Source organism: Chelonoidis abingdonii, chromosome 5, assembly GCF_003597395.2.
Source record: "Chelonoidis abingdonii isolate Lonesome George chromosome 5, CheloAbing_2.0, whole genome shotgun sequence".
Classification (NCBI taxonomy): Eukaryota; Metazoa; Chordata; order Testudines; family Testudinidae; genus Chelonoidis; species Chelonoidis abingdonii.
In genome coordinates, this window is record NC_133773.1 from 11,110,604 (window position 1) to 11,127,442 (window position 16,839).

Below are 16,839 nucleotides of genomic sequence, written 5' to 3' on the forward strand. Positions count from 1 at the left end.
GAAGTCAATTGGTTTTTTTCATTCACCTTCCCCACTAAAATCAAATCAAACCAGAGTCAGGGCCAAGGAAAGGAGCTGGTTACCACAGTCACAAGCAGAGGTGAAAGTAAACTGGTATGGTCCTGTACGGCATACCACTAAGAAAGTGGCCGCCAATACACAGCTGACCATACTGGCAGGGCCGCTGATGGGGAAGGGGGCAAAAGGGGCAGCTTCCCCCTGGCCCTTTAAATCACTGTCAGAGCACCAGGCGGCACAGGCCGGGCAGCCCTGAAGGGCTGGCTGGGGGAGTCTGGCCCCAGTCCTGCCCCTTCCACTTGAGGCCCCACCCGTTCCGGGGCCCAGAGATGCCCCCCACTTTGCCCAGGATCCCTGCTGCCCTGCGTGCCAGTAAGTCCTTTAAGTTACTTTCATTCCTGGTCACGAGTGGTGAATGAAGATGTGGCAGGAACCAAGCCTACACAATCCACCCATGAGGCTCACCACATCTACCGAAACTAGTCTGTCTGATGGGACCCGGCTACTGATCCCACTATCCCTTCCCCCTCTTCTGTTCAGATGCTTTCTTGGAGGAGGTACGCGGAGAGTTGAGTGCTGAATGTTGCTCTGCTGAACCAGAGGCAGCAGGCAGAGAAGCTGAACAGCAGCTCTTGCTCCAGCATTTAGAAAGTGCTGAAGCGTTACACACAGGGAGCTGACAATGATGGCTGGACTGGCTCCTAGATATCAAAAGAGAGGAGCTCTGGCTTAGGGCTTAGTCCTGCACCAGCAGGGGGTACAGTAGCTGGCCTTACAGGTTTTCTCCATTCCCTGCTCCTAAGGCTCCATGATATAGATACTGAGGATGCCCAGCAGCAGCTGTTTCCGCCATATCAGAGCCCCTTGTGGAGCACACGTTTGCAGCTGACCACCGTGCTGGAGAAAGTTGGCTGCTGATCAGCTCTGGGAATCCAAAGTACCGAAAAACAAATTGGAGGGCAACTTTCCCCACCCAACCCAGCCAATGCATCTTGTGAGCCGGGCTCGATGCAGCCCCTGCTAGGCTGAGAGAAGGGTTCACTGCCAAACGGTGGCAGTTTTGATGATGCAGATGCCTGGTCTATCAAGCTCATTCCCACAACTCAATGCCCAGCTTATTGGGAGGGTTAAAGTTGGTCATTTTGTTCCCCTGCCATTCCCGAGCAGTGGGAAAGGCCTGACAGTGAGTGTGGTTCTTTGAGATGTTTTGTTCAGCTGGGACTCATGCATCCCAGAAGTGGAATCCGCATGGACAAATATTTGAAGGAACCATCCAGATTATAACCCTCTTCAGATGCTCACAGTCACGCCCAGTCTGACCTAGGGTAATGGGGATTCCTTCACCAGTCCCTGAACTGTTCCATCCCATTTTAGCTGGTTCTGATTGCCGTAGCCTGTGGAACTGAGAGTCTCGGGCAGGCTCCATGAGATATCGAAACATACTCTAGGTTTCACTTCTTGGGCCAAGCCTCACAATCCCACCCCCCATCCAACCCACCCTGCTTCCTATCCCCTGACTGTCCTTACCCCTTATCCAACCCCCCCCTCCAGCCCTAGACCCCTTACCATGAGGCTCCCCGCTCATCTGGAGCCCTGTTGCTGCACGCGCAGCCCTGCCCCACCCCGCCCCTCAAAGCGCTGCGTGCGGCGGCAGGGCTCCTGATGAGCGGGGAGCGTCTTTCCCTCCCCAAGGAGCCAAACACTGCCCTGTGGGAGCATGCATCCCCAGCCCCCAGAGCACTGCGTACGCGACGGCAGGGCTCCAGGGGAAGGGGGGGAGGTGGTGGAGGGGCCGGTGGCTTGCTGCGCTTGGCCCAGTGCTCCGGCCTGGGAGGGCAGACTCTGCGGCTTGCTGCATCAGCAGGATTTTTAATGGCACACTGGAGTCCTGGCAGGCCCCAGCAAGCCATTAAAAATTGGTTTGCGTGCCATCTCTGGCATGCATGCCAGAGGTTGCCGACCCCTGAGCTACTGCATGCCCCCCAAAGCATGGGGACCTAGTCAACTGCTTGTCTCACTTGTGTTTCAGAAAGACTCTATTTATATTAACAGGCACAGCAGAAACCCAACCTTTGTACAGAATAACTTGTATTGCTGTTTTCTTTACTGTACAGTCACAGAGCTGTTGGCTGATAATGTTTTAAAAGTCAGCTTGAACTGAACTTGTATGTTTTCAGATGAACTGCTTTGTAAATCTTAAATGGTATGACAGAGTTGAGTAGTTAAGGAACTAATTTAATTGGGAGGTTTAAAAAACCACTCCTTTCAGCTGCGCTGCCTTGGTGCTGCTCTCTCTTTTCATCTCACCAACTTCAAAGTATACTTTATCTCCGTCTGCACTGCACCCAACATCAGACAAAAAGAAGAGGGCAGACTCAGGAGTTGGCAGAGTGAAACTCTTTAGACAAATTTTAAACTTAAAGCTATTTTTCCTACGTACAAAAATAACTGGAAAATTCAAACCAAGTCAAGATTCATTTAGAGCATTAGGCCTGGTCATATTTTTAAATACTAGCCAGCATCTTGATATAATGATAAATTCATTTTTAGTCTTTATCCCATCAGGAATTTCTGCTCAAGTGAGCCCAGTTGGTGTTGATAGTCCTAAACTGCTTCATGCATTTCAAGTTGAGGAATATTATTAAACTTCTCCCACAGATGGCTGACGGCTTTTGTATACTGTTCTTTTCTATGGAATTTCTTTTCTTGGTGTTGAAAGCATTGCTTTGACTCTTTTAGTGATTACTGGTAGATTGGCTATATAATTAAGCAAGTTCACGGAACAGTTTAATTTGGTTCAGCACCAAAGAAATTGTATAATATTTAACTTAATGTTATTTTAGTTAAAATAGAATCCTGCAATCTGATCCACACACAGACTCCCACCAACTTTGATGGGATTCCCTGTAGGCATAAAAGTCTGTCTGTGTGAAGTCCCCATAAAGTTACTGGGGCTCTGTACAGATTCGGAGGTCAGACCACATGAAGCAGTTGCAGAAGCTAGACATATATTGTAAACTCCTCAGGAGAGGGAGTATGTTTTCATGTATAGCTTTTACAGAACCAACACACCACCAGTACATAACAAAAAAACAATTATATAAATATATAGGTTTTCATTTCTTGTACAACTCATTTTAAGTGCCTCAGTTATATATTTAATATCTTATTAATTCAACATATAGAGAGATCTATGCAAATTTATATTAGTCAATGATCTGGTCCTGTAATTTCTTTATTTTTAGAAGCTGAATTAAGTGCTTGATAAAAATGACAGATTGACAGCAGTTGAAATGAAGATTCTCCTTTTTTACCTTTTCCCCCCAATTCCAAGGGTCTTTTAAATGTATAGTTCTACGCCTACCAGAATCCAATCAGCCCAAATAAGAGGGGAGGCAGCTCTCCAGTAATAAAGTCTGTTTGTTTACCAAACAGGTTCAGCATTGGCAACAGCTGGGCATGCATCCCCACACTATCTTTGGCAATGTGCATCAAATCTGGTTTAAAGGGACCCATTTCTATTTCCGTTTTAAGAATACTATGGTAGTAGGCAATGTGTCAGTCTACAACCGAGAGAGTCCAGTTAGATCACTTCTCAGTTTTTAATGAAAGAGAGATGTTTGATTCTTTTCTTTTTTTCAGTGATATGGGGCCTGATGGGCTTCAAGGGGCAAGTGATTTATTTTCTTGGAATTTATAACTGTAATCTTAACTTTTGAGTTTTCAAGGTTTTGTAATGTTTGTGAGTAAAGTTTTCAGAAGAGCTTTAGTGACTTAGGAATTTGACTTGATTTTTAATGGACCATAAGTCAGGGCTTGGCTACACTGGAGAGTTGCAGCGCTGGTGGTGACTTTACAGTGCTGCAACTCACTCACCATCCACACTTGCAAGGCACATACAGCACTGTATCTCCCTGGCTACAGCACTGGCTGTACTCCACCTCTGCCTGGGGAATAACGACTGCAGCGCTGGTGATGCAGTGCTGCTCCGCCAGTGTGGCCACCCAGAATGCCTGTTCAGCCACTCTGCTCATCAATTTGAACTCTACTGCCCTGGCCTCAGCTGACCTGCCCTTTAAATGCCCTGGAATTTTAAAAATCCCCTTCCTGTTTGCTCAGCCAGGTGTGGAGTGCAATCATTATCACAACATACTCCAAGCGCCAAACGAGCCCCAGCATGGAGCAATGGCGAGTTGCTGGACCTCATCAGTGTTTGGGTGGAGGAAGCTGTGCAGTCCCAGCTGCGCTCCAGCCATAGGAATTATGATACCTTTGGGCAGGTATCAAGGGACATGCTGGAAAGGGGCCATGACCGAGACGCGCTGCAGTGCAGGGTTAAAGTGAAGGAGCTGCGGAGTGCCTATTGCAAAGCCCGCGAGGGAAACCGCCGCTCCAGCGCTGCTCCCACAACCTGCCGTTTTTACAAGGAGCTGGACGCAATACTTGGGGGTGACCCCACCACCAATCCAAGGACCACAATGGACACTTCAGAGAGCGGGGGGAGGAGGAGGAGGAGGGGAGGGAGGAGGAAACCGAGAGTGAGGGTACTGCGGTGGGTGGAGACACCCCGGAGTCCCTGGAGGCATGCAGCCAGGAGCTCTTCTCAAGCCAGGAGGAAGGTAGCCAGTCGCAGCAGCCGGTACTTGGTGGAGGACAAACAGAGGAGCAGGTTCCCGGTAAGCGGCTTTTATCTTCAGAATGGAAATTTTTCGGGAGAGGAGAGAGAGTTCTGCATGCATGCATGCATGTATGCCTAGATGTGAAATAGCGAGGGGTGGGGGGACCACTGCTGCACACAGGCAAGCTGCATAGGGGCCACGGCGGAATCCGCATTGCTGTAGAAGACCCTCCCGCTCTTCCCAAGTGACCCGCAGCAGCGAGATATCTTCCAGGATCAACTCCCGTGGAAAATGTTGGGAAAGTGTTTCAGTGGGTAGGGGGCCCGCGCGTGCAGGCTGTGTTGCTTTCGCCCAACACACAGAGAACCGGCCTGGAGGCCTACAGCCTGAAGGCATCGAGGTCTCCCCTTTACTCCCCATGTTCGGGGGGCTCCTTTGGGTTACGGTGGTGCTCTCTTTGGTATGGGAATTGATTGGCTTTGTGACGATGTTGACTGTCTTCAGCTGTGTGGGAAGTACCTGGGGTCTGAGGATCGTGAAGGACACTGCGGGTGCCAGCTGTGTGAAGGGTTGCGGGTTTGTTTTGCTGTTTCCACGCTTGAGTTGGTCGGGCTGGCCCCAGTCTGGGCAACGGGTCGAGGGAGCTCCAGACCTCCGGGAGCAGACCACGGACGGCGAAGCGAAAGAGGTGACCTGCTGCCACGGCAGGTTATGGGTCCCTCTGCCACGAGGAGATTCAAAGTGCAGGGCGTGGCGGGGAGAGGGGGTGAAGAGAGCCGGATCCCCAGAACACTTGCGGCTGGGCAGGAAGAAAAGGCACAGCAGCTGATAGCCTCCTGGCGTGCCAGCGACTCTTCGCGGCACTCATAGCCAGCACTACCGTGCTGGCTCCCCCTCCCCAAAAACTCTTTCCCTTGTGCCCCAATGTCAGCTCAAAACCCCTTCCTCAGCATCCAGGGTTCTTACCACCATCAGCTGCCTCACCACCTGTACGTTCACCTACCAGCCCTGAGAATAATGACCCTTCCCTCTGCCTCCACCCCCATCCCATCCAGGCTTTCATCCTGAACGTGCAGCGTCATTGCAGCGAGCACTCCAGCACGAGGCGTATTCAAACCTGTGAGTGACAATTCGCCACGCCGCACTCCCCTGCCCTTTAGGGGTTCCCAAATTTGTGTGTCTGTCAATAAAGTTATTTTCTTTTCCATAAATGAATCTTGGCTTTGAAAACCGTCTTTTTATTGCGAAAGTCAAGAGATAACTTAGCCCAGGAAAGACACAGGCGCTGCAATCGAGCTTAGGAAAAACATCCCTACTAACATTGTAAACCACTGCACTTCACTCCCGTGCAAGGGCCACCAAACTTTACTGTTGGTTTTCAGCTTCCAATTCCTCCCTTAGAGCATCCTAATCTTGGGCCCTGTGCTGGCTCTCTAGTAGCCCTGGGCTCTCTGGCTGTGCAAATTCAGCCTTCCAGGCGGTTGAACCTCAGAGGTCCATGCCTGACTGAATCTTTACCCTTCCCTCACAAATATTATGAAGGGTTACAGCAGCGGGCGAGTGAGAACCGGGATGCTACTTTCCCTGAAGTCTATCTTCCCATACAGCACGATCACCCGCGCCGCTTTAATGGCTAAAGCAACTCCCACGTCATTCGGGACCAGCTTAGCTGTAGTTGCACAGGGCGCTTGCGTCCTGTCAAGCTTCCCTGTTTTTGGTTTCATGAGCCAAGGCCTTAGCGTGAAGGTCACCATGGGCATTTCAACATCCCCTACTGTGATCTTCTGGTCTGGGAAAAAAGTCCTGCCTGCTTGCTGCTTCGCTGAAGCAGCCGAGGTGTTCGGCGGAAGAGCCGGTCCATGGCAGGGCGCGCCTTTCGCAGGCGCAGCCTGTGTTAATGTCAATGAAATGCCCACGGTGATCCACAAGCACCTGGAGAACCATAGAGAAATACACCTTCCGATTAATGTACTCGGATACTAGGTGGGGTGGTGCCAGAATAGGAATATGTGTCCCATCTATCGTCCCTCCACAGTTAGGGAAACCCATTTGTGCAAAGCCATCCACAATGTCCTGCACGTTCCCCAGAGTCACGGTTCTTCTTAGCAGGATGCGATTAATGACCCTGCAAACTTGCATCAACACGATTCCAACGGTCAACCTTGCCACTCCAGACTGGTTCCTGACTGATCGGTAGCTATCTGGAGTTGCCAGCTTCTAGATTGCAATAGCCACCCACTTCTCCACCATCAGGGCAACCCTCAATCTTGTGTCCTTGCACCGCAGGGTGGGGGCAAGCTCAGCACACAATCCCATGAAAGTGGCTTTTCTCATCCGAAAGTTCTGCAGCCACTGCTCGTCATCCCAGACTTCCATGATGATGTGATCCCACCACTCAGTGCTTGTTTCCCGAGTCCAAAAGCGGCGTTTCACGGTGCTGAGCATTTCCGTGAATGCCAGAAGCAATTTAGTGTCATATGCATCAGGCGACTTGCTATCATCGTCAGACTCCTCATCACTTTGAATTTTAAGAAATAGCTCAACTGCCAAACGTGATGTGCTGGCGAGACTCGTCAGCATACTCCTCAGCAGTTCGGGCTCCATTTCCCACAGAAATCACGCTGCACGGAAACTGTTGAGAGAGTCAAGATGGCGCTAAACGTGGACGGAAAAACAGGGATTACTGGGATGTGAAGCGATGCATCACAAGGCGTTGGGACAGGAAGCAGAATGACCCGCACCCTCCTCCCCCTTCCCACAACCCACAGCGCCAAAATGGCGCCAAAATGGGATGAGGTGCTCTGTGGGATAGCTGCCCATAATGCACCACTCCCAACACCGCTGCAAATGCTGCAAATGTGGCCACACTGCAGCGCTGGTAGCTGTCAGTGTGGCCACACTCCAGCGCTTTGCCTACACAGCTGTACGAAGACAGCTTTAACTCCCAGCGCTGCAGACCTGCAAGTGTAGCCAAACCCTCAGTTAAGTACTTCTTGAATATTTGACCCTGTCTTTTGAAAAATAAAAGTTCTTTTAAGAGTTTTCTTCTTTAAATACTTGCTAAATATTTACAATTTTAATTGTAACATAAGGGTTTTTTACTATGGAATTTTCTCAAGTTTTTTAAATAATTGCTTATTAACAGTAACAGAAGTCATAGTGGAGCTTACAAACTGTGCAGAGACTCTGCACCTTCCAAAATACCCTTTACATACTCATGAAAGTTCCTTCCTCCTGTTTCCTAGAGGAAATCTTGTTCTTCCTCCTGTGATTGCCTGCCCTCAGTGCCCTTCATTCAGGGCTGTAGCTCTCAGGGAGAGCAAATATAGTGGACTTATCTGGGAAAAGGCTCTTCCCAAATCATCTTGGTTTTCTTCCCAACCCATCACCTTTGCAACTTCCATGTATCTTTCTTCCTCTGGGCACGAAGACATAAGAACATCAGAATGGCCATACTGGTTAAGATCAGTGGTCCATCTAATCCAGTACCTTATCATCCAACAGTGACTGGAGCCAAATGCTTTGCGGGGGAATGAACAGAACAGGGAATTTATCAAGTCATCCATCCCCTGTCATCCTGTCCCAGCATCTGGCTTAGGAACACTGGGAGCATGGGATTTCATCCCTAACTGTCTTGGCTAATAGCTATTGATGGACCTATCTTTCATAAAGTTATCTAATTCTTCTTTGAACCCAGTTATACTTTTGGACTTCACAACATTCCCTGGCAACAAGTTCCACAGCAACAGAGAGTCCTGTGGCACCTTTAAGACTAATAGATGTATTGGACCATAAGCTTTTGTGGGTGAATACACACTTCATCAGACACTTGTAATGGAAATTCCCAGAGGCGGGTATAAATATGCAGGCAAGAATCAGTCTGGAGATAACGAGGTTAGTTCAATCAGGGAGGGTGAGGTCCTCTGCTAGCAGTTGAGGTGTGAACACCAAGGGAGGAGAAACTGCTTTTGTAGTTGGCAAACCATTCACAGTCTTTGTTTAGTCCTGAGCTGATGGTGTCAAATTTGCAAATGAACTGAAGCTCAGCAGTTTCTCTTTGGAGTCCTGGTCCTGAATTTTTTTGCTATAAGATGGCACCTTTAATCTGCTATTGTGTGTCCAGGGAGGCTGAAGTGTCTCCTACAGGTTTTTGAATATTGCCATTCCTAATATCTGACTTGTGGTCATTTTATCCTTTTACTTAGTGACTGTCCATTAGCCAATGTTACATAGCAGAGGGGCATTGTGCACATGATGACATATATCATTGAGGACATGCAGGTGAATGAACCAGTGATGTGTAGCTGATCTGGTTTAGGTCCTGTAGGGTGTTGCTGGTGTAGATAGTGGGCAGATTGGCATTGAGGTTTGTTGCATGGATTGGTTCCTAGTTAGAGTTTATGGTGCGGTGTGGTGGTTCTGGTGAGAATATGCTTAAGGTTGGTGGGTCATCTGTGGGCGAGGACTGGCCTGCCCCCAAGGTATGTGAAACGAGGATCGTTGCCAGGATGGATTGTAGATCACTGATGATTCGTTGGAGAGGTTAAGTTGGGACTGTAGGTGATGGCCAGTGGAGTTCTTGTTGGTTTCCTTCTTGGACTTTGTCTTGTAAAGTAGGAGCTTTGGGTACACGTCTGGCTCTGTTGATTGTTTCCTTAATTTCTTGTGCAGATATGTAGTTTGAGAATGCTTGGTGAAGATCTTTGTAGGTGTTGGTCTCTGTCTGAGGGGTTGGAGCAGATACAGTTTGTACCTCAGTGCTTGGCTGTAAACGATGGATCATGTGGTGTGTGCCGGGTGGAAGCTGGAGGCATGACGGTAGGCATAGCGTTGGTGGCTTTCAGTAATAGGGTGGTGTAAAGTGACCATCAACTTATTTGTACTTGTGGTGTCTAGGAAGTGGACTCTCCGTGTAGATTGGTCCAGGCCTGAGGTTGATGGTGGGGTGGAGCTATGACATATCGGGTGAATTCTTTCAGTTCTCCTTCCCATGGTTCCAGATGATGAAGATGTCATCAGTGTAGCATATGTAGAGAAGGGACGTGAGTGGACGAGATCTGAGGAAGCCCATAAAATTTGGCATATTGTGGGGCCATGCGTGTGCCCATGGTGATGCCAACTGGTCTGGAGGTATATATTGCCACCAAATTTGAAATATTGTGCATGAGGATAAAGTCACAAGCTCAGCAACAATTTGTGCTGTGTCATCATCAGCAACAATTTTGTAAACTGTTCCTGACAGCCTTGTATTCATCTCTGTATTCCACATTGTTCTAGCAGTAGAGGTGTGAAAACCAAGGGAGGAGAAACTGGTTCTGTAATTGGCAAGCCATTCACAGTCTTTGTTGAGTCCAGAGCTGATAGTGTCAAATTTGCAAATGAACTGAAGCTCAGCAGTTTCTCTTTGAAGTCTGGTCCTGAAGTTTTTTTGCTGCAGGATAGCCACCTTAAGGTCTGCTATAGTGTGGCCAGGGAGGTTGAAGTGCTCTCCTACAGGTTTTTGTATATTGCCATTCCTGATATCTGATTGTGTCCATTTATCCTTTTCCGTAGTGACTGTCCAGTTTGGCCGATGTACATAGCAGAGGGGCATTGCTGGCATATGATGGCGTATATTACATTGGTGGACGTGCAGGTGAATGAACCAGTGATGGTATGGCTGATCTGGTTAGGTCCTATGATGGTGTCGCTGGTGTAGATATGTGGGCAGAGTTGGCATCGAGGTTTGTTGCATGGATTGGTTCCTGAGCTAGAGTTACTATGGTACGGTGTGCAGTTGCTGGTGAGAATACGTTTCAGGTTGGCAGGTTGTCTGTGGGCAAGGATTGGCCTGCCACCCAAGACCCGTGAAAGTGTGGGATCATTGTCCAGGATGGGTTGTAGATCCCTGATGATGCGTTGGAGGGGTTTTAGCTGGGGGCTGTAAGTGATGGCCAGTGGAGTCCTGTTGGTTTCTTTCTTGGGTTTGTCTTGCAGTAGGAGGCTTCTGGGTACACGTCTGGCTCTGTTGATCTGTTTCCTAATTTCCTCGTGCGGGTATTGTAGTTTTGAGAATGCTTGGTGGAAATCCTGGACGCCCCATCATCTCGGGCATTGGCACTCTCACTGAAGGACTGTCTGGATATGTGGACTCTCTACTCAGACCCTATGCCACCAGCACTCCCAGCTATCTCCGTGACACCACTGATTTCCTGAGGAAACTACAACGCATTGGTCACCTCCCAGAAAACACCATCCTAGCCACCATGGATGTAGAGGCTCTCTACACAAAACATCCCACACACAGATGGAATACAAGCTGTTAGGAACAGTATCCCTGATGATGCCACAGCACAACTGGCTGCTGAGCTCTGTGCCTTTTATACTCACACACAACTATTTCAAGTTTGATGACAATATATACCTCCAGATCAGTGGCACTGCTATGGGCACCCGCATGGCCCCACAATACGCCAATATTTTTATGGCTGACCTGGAACAACGCTTCCTCAGCTCTCGTCCACTCACGCCCCTTCTCTACCTACGCTACATTGATGACATCTTCATCATCTGGACCCATGGGAAGGAGACTCTAGAAAAATTCCACCACGATTTCAACAACTTCCACCCCACCATCAACCTCAGCCTGGACCAATCTACACAGGATCCACTTTCTAGACACCACGGTGCAAATAAGTGATGGTCACATTAACACCACTCTATATCAAAACCTACCGACCGCTACGCCTACCTTCATGCCTCCAGCTTCCATCCGGGCACATCACACGATCCATTGTCTACAGCCAAGCACTGAGGTACAACCGCATCTGCTCTAACCCCTCAGACAGAGACCAACACCTACAAAATCTCCACCAAGCATTCTCAAAACTACAATACCCGCACGAGGAAATTAGGAAACAGATCAACAGAGCCAGACGTGTACCCAGAAGCCTCCTACTGCAAGACAAACCCAAGAAAGAAACCAACAGGACTCCACTGGCCATCACTTACAGCCCCCAGCTAAAACCCCTCCAACGCATCATCAGGGATCTACAACCCATCCTGGACAATGATCCCACACTTTCACGGTCTTGGGTGGCAGGCCAATCCTTGCCCACAGACAACCTGCCAACCTGAAACGTATTCTCACCAGCAACTGCACACCGTACCATAGTAACTCTAGCTCAGGAACCAATCCATGCAACAAACCTCGATGCCAACTCTGCCCACATATCTACACCAGCGACACCATCATAGGACCTAACCAGATCAGCCATACCATCACTGGTTCATTCACCTGCACGTCCACCAATGTAATATACGCCATCATATGCCAGCAATGCCCTCTGCTATGTACATCGGCCAAACTGGACAGTCACTACGGAAAAGGATAAATGGACAAATCAGATATCAGGAATGGCAATATACAAAAACCTGTAGGAGAGCACTTCAACCTCCCTGGCCACACTATAGCAGACCTTAAGGTGGCTATCCTGCAGCAAAAAAACTTCAGGACCAGACTTCAAAGAGAAACTGCTGAGCTTCAGTTCATTTGCAAATTTGACACTATCAGCTCTGGACTCAACAAAGACTGTGAATGGCTTGCCAATTACAGATAGCATATATATACCTGCCCCTGGAAATTTCCACTACCTGCGTCTGACGAAGTGGGTATTCACCCACGAAAGCTCACGCTCCTAAACATCTGTTAGTCTATAAGGTGCCACAGGATTCTCTGCTGCTTTTACAGATCCAGACTAACACGGCTACCCCTCTGATACATAATCATTTTGTTGCCCTTCTCTGTACCTTTTCAAGTTCTAGCTAATTTGGACACCATCATTTTGCATGAACAGTTGGGATTATGCTTTCCAATGCCCATTACTTTGTATTTATCAACACTGAATTTCACTGCCATTTTGTTGTCCAGTTACTCAGTTTTTTGAGATCCCTTTTTGTAACTCTTTGCAGTCTGCTTTAGACCTAACTATCTTGAGTAGTTTTGTATTGTCTGCAAACTTTGCCACCTCCCTGTTTACCTCTTTTTTCAGATCATTTATGAATCCATTGAACAGCATAGGTCCCAGTACAGATTCTTGGAGGACCCTGCTATTTACCTCTTTCCATTCTGAAAACTGACTATTTATTCCTACCCATTGTTTCCTATCTTTTAACCAGTTACTGATCCATGAGAGGACCATCTCTCTTATCCCATGACTGCTTTACTTTGCAAAAGAGCCTTTGGTGAGATACCTTTTTAAGGCTTTCTGAAAGTCCAAGAACACTATATCGACTGGATCACCCTTGTCCATATGTTTGGGACCCTCAAAGAATTCCAGTATATTGATGAAGTATGTTTTCCCTTTACAAAAAACATGTTGACTCTTCCCCAACAATCGTGTTCATCTATGTGTCTGATAATTCTGTTCTTTACTTTGGTTTAACCAGTTTGCCTGGTACTGAACTTAGACTTGCCCTGCTGTAATTGCCAGAGTCACCTGTGGACCCTTTTTAAAAAATCGGCATTACATTATCTATCCTCCCGTCATCTGGTACAGAGGGTGACTTAAGTGATAGGTTACATACCATAGTTAATAGCTCTGCGATTTCATATTTGAGTTCCTTTGGAACTCTTGGGCAAATACCATTTGGTCCTGGTGACTTGCTACTGTTTAATTTGTCAGTTTGTTTCAAAACCTCCTGTACTGACCTCTCAGTCTGGGACAGTTCCTCAGATTTGTCACCTAAAAGAATGGCTCAGGTGTGGGAATCTCCCTCACATCCTCTGCAGTGAAGACCAATGCAAAGAATTCATTTAACTTCTCTGCAATGGCCTTGTCTTCCTCAAATGCTGATTTAGCATCGCATTCGACCAGTGGCCCCAATGAGTGTTCGGCAGGCTTCCTATTTCTAACATACTTACAAATTGTTTTTGCTGTTTTTGTGTCTTTAGCTAGTTGCTCTTCAAATTCCTTTTTAGCCTGCCTAATTATAATTTTACACTTGACTTGCTAGAGTATATGATCCTTTCTGTTTTCCTCAGTAGATCTGACTACCTTTTTGCCTCTTACCAACTCGTTTACTCTCTTGTTTAGCCAGGGTGACATTTTTTTGGTCCTCTTATATTTTCTTTTATTTGAGATATACATTTAATTTGAGCCTCTATTAATGTGTTTTTTAAAAGTTTCCATGCAGCTTGTGCACTCTTGTGACTGTTCCTTTTAACTTCCATTTAACTAGCTTTGGTATTTCCTTTCCCACAAGGATGTTAAATTTAATTACATTATGGTCACTCTTATTGAGCAGTTCAGCTATATTCACGTCTCGGATCAGATCCTGTGCTCCACTTAGGACTAAACCAAGAACTGCTTCTTCCACTGTGGGTTCCAGTACTAGCGGCTCCAAAAAGCAGTTATTAATAGTGTCTAGAAATTTTATCTCTGCATCCCATCCTGAGGTGACATGTACCAGTGAGAATGGGGATAGCTGAAATCCCCCATTATTACTGAATTTTCTATTCTTGTAGCCTCTCTAGTCTCCTTGAGCATTTCATAGTCATCTTCACCAGCCTGATCCGGGACTGGCAATATATTCCTACTGCCATACTCTTATTATTCAAGCATGGAATTTCTGTCCATAGAGATTCTATGGTACAGTTTGAGACATTTAAGATTTTTGCTGTATTTGACTCTATGCTTTCTCTCACATATAGTGCCACTCCCCTACCAGCACAACCTACTCTGTCATAGTTTGTACCCTGTTATCTGTGTCCCATTGATTATCATCATTATTATCTTCACCAAGTTTCTCTGATGCCTGTTATATCAATATCCTCATTTAATACCAGGCACTCAAGGTCACCCACCTTAGTATTCAGACTTCTAGCATTTGTATACAAGTACTTATAAAAGTTGTCAAATATTTAGTTGTGTGCCTTCATGTGATGTAACCGAACAAGATTCTTTTTCATTTGACTCTTTCTCTTCAGCATCTGCCTGTGCTTTATCAACTTCTATCCTCACCTCCTTACTAAAATATTGAGAATCACCATTAAGAGATCCTCCCCTAAGGGATGTCTCTATCCAAACCATGCATTCCTCTGCACTTGTTGGCTTTCCCCCCACCCTTAGTTTAAAAACTCCTCTATGACCTTTTTAATTTCGCATGCCAGCAATCTGGTTCCATTTTGATTGAGGTGGAGCCTATCCTTCCTGTATAGGCTTCTCCTTTCCCAAAAGGTTCTCCAGTTCCTAATCAACCTAAACCCATCCTCCATGCACCATAGTCTCATCCACACATTGAGACCCTGCATTTGTGCCTATCTAACTGGCCTTGCACATGGAACTGGGAGCATTTCAGAGAATGCTATCATGGACTTTGTAGTCTTACGTGGCTGCCTGATTTGGCCTCGAGGACCTCTCTCATACCTTTCCCTATGTCATTGGTACTACATATACCACAACCACTGGCTTTTCTCCAGCATTGCACATAAGTCTGTGTCGATGTCTCAAGAGATCCGCAACCTTCGCAACTGGCAGGCAATTCACCAGGCAGTTCTCCCGGTCATCACAAACCCAACTATCTATATTTCTAATCATCAAATTCCCCATTACTATTGCCTGTCTCTTAATAATTTGGGTCCCCTTCCCCAGAGGGGTGTCCTCAGTACCAGAGGACACCATGACATCACCTGAGTCTCACTATGGCAGGGGTGGCCAACCTGAGCCTGAGAAGGAGCCAGAATTTACCAATGTACATTGCCTAAGAGCCACAGTAATATCTCAGCAGCCTCCAATCAGTTTCTCCCCACTCCAGCCCCCAGCACCTCCCGCCCGCCAGCAGCCCTGCCTGTCAGCACCTCCCACCTGCCACAATCAGCTGTTTGACATGCACAGGAGGCTGGGGGGGGGGGCACTGAGTGCATGGCAGGCTTGGCAGAAGGGGCAGGGACCTTGGGGGAAGGGGTGAAGTGGGGGCAGGACCTGGTGATACCAGTCAGCTCTGTGTTCTTGGGGAACCAGGGCACAGTATCCAGACTGTCTGACTCATGAAAGACACCCCCACCAGCCGCTGCTTAAACCAAAACCCATTAGAGAAAAGACTTGCAGAGAGCAATGAAGGGCATTGGGAGACACACCTAGACCCCTCCTGACAAGGGTGACAAGATTAAGACACCTCTATTAGCATACAGAATGGAGAGCAGAGACAACTCCCCTTGCCTCCTCTGCATGAAAGATGGGACAGGGAGACATCTCCATTAGCATACAGAATGGAGAGCAGAGACAACTCCCCTAGCCTCCTCTGCATGAGAGATGGGACAGGGAGACATCGCTGTTAGCATACAGAATGGAGAACAGAGAACCACACTGAACTCTGGGACTAGAAAAGCAGGGAAGCACTGCATCATGGGAATCTCTGCTCCAGATGCTAATGAACGTATGCCTGCCCACACCCAGCTCAGCAATTATCAGACCAATTCTAGTAAGGAATCCTTACGATTGATATCCAAAATACTGAAGCAGCCTAGTTGCATTGTGAGCTCCCTGGAAGAAAACACCACCCATAGCCAAGAGTGATCAGCTCCTATAGTCTAGCCTAAAGAAACCCTTGAGTAATCAGATTACCTATAAACAAATCTAGTGTTCTCCCTTGAACCACTGTATTTTCTCTACAAAAATTCCTATTCACTCTCCAGTCAGTGTTCTGATACATAGACCCAAGCTCTGCATCAGTTCCACTGGGACTCCATCTTCTCCTGACTGATCGTGCTGGGGGCTCTGCCTGTCTCCAGCACTCCGGACCCTAAGCTACCACCATCACCTGGGAACCCGGACCAGTTCAAGCTTCAGGGAGCAGTGAGATCCCCTTCTTTCTCTCTCTCTCTGTTTTCCTTTCTACCTTAGGTATTAACCTTTAATAATGTATGTTATGCTGATTTAGCCCTCCTTGTGTAGTTATCACTATTATTCAATACATAACTTGTACGGTTAAGCTGGTTGCTTCTTTCTCTCTTGCTGAACTTTACTCTTTTGTGTTTTTAGCTTCACACATTCACTCTGCAGCAACATTTCTTTTACCTAAGCTAAAGATCCCTGCAGCACCCAAAATACAGTGGGGTTTGCTCATCAAGTAGGTTACTGCTAGTGCAATTGTGATATGAGAGTGGGGATAGGGACGTGCAGAATCTGGGACACATAAGGGTGGCAGCTTAAAAGTGCTGCTT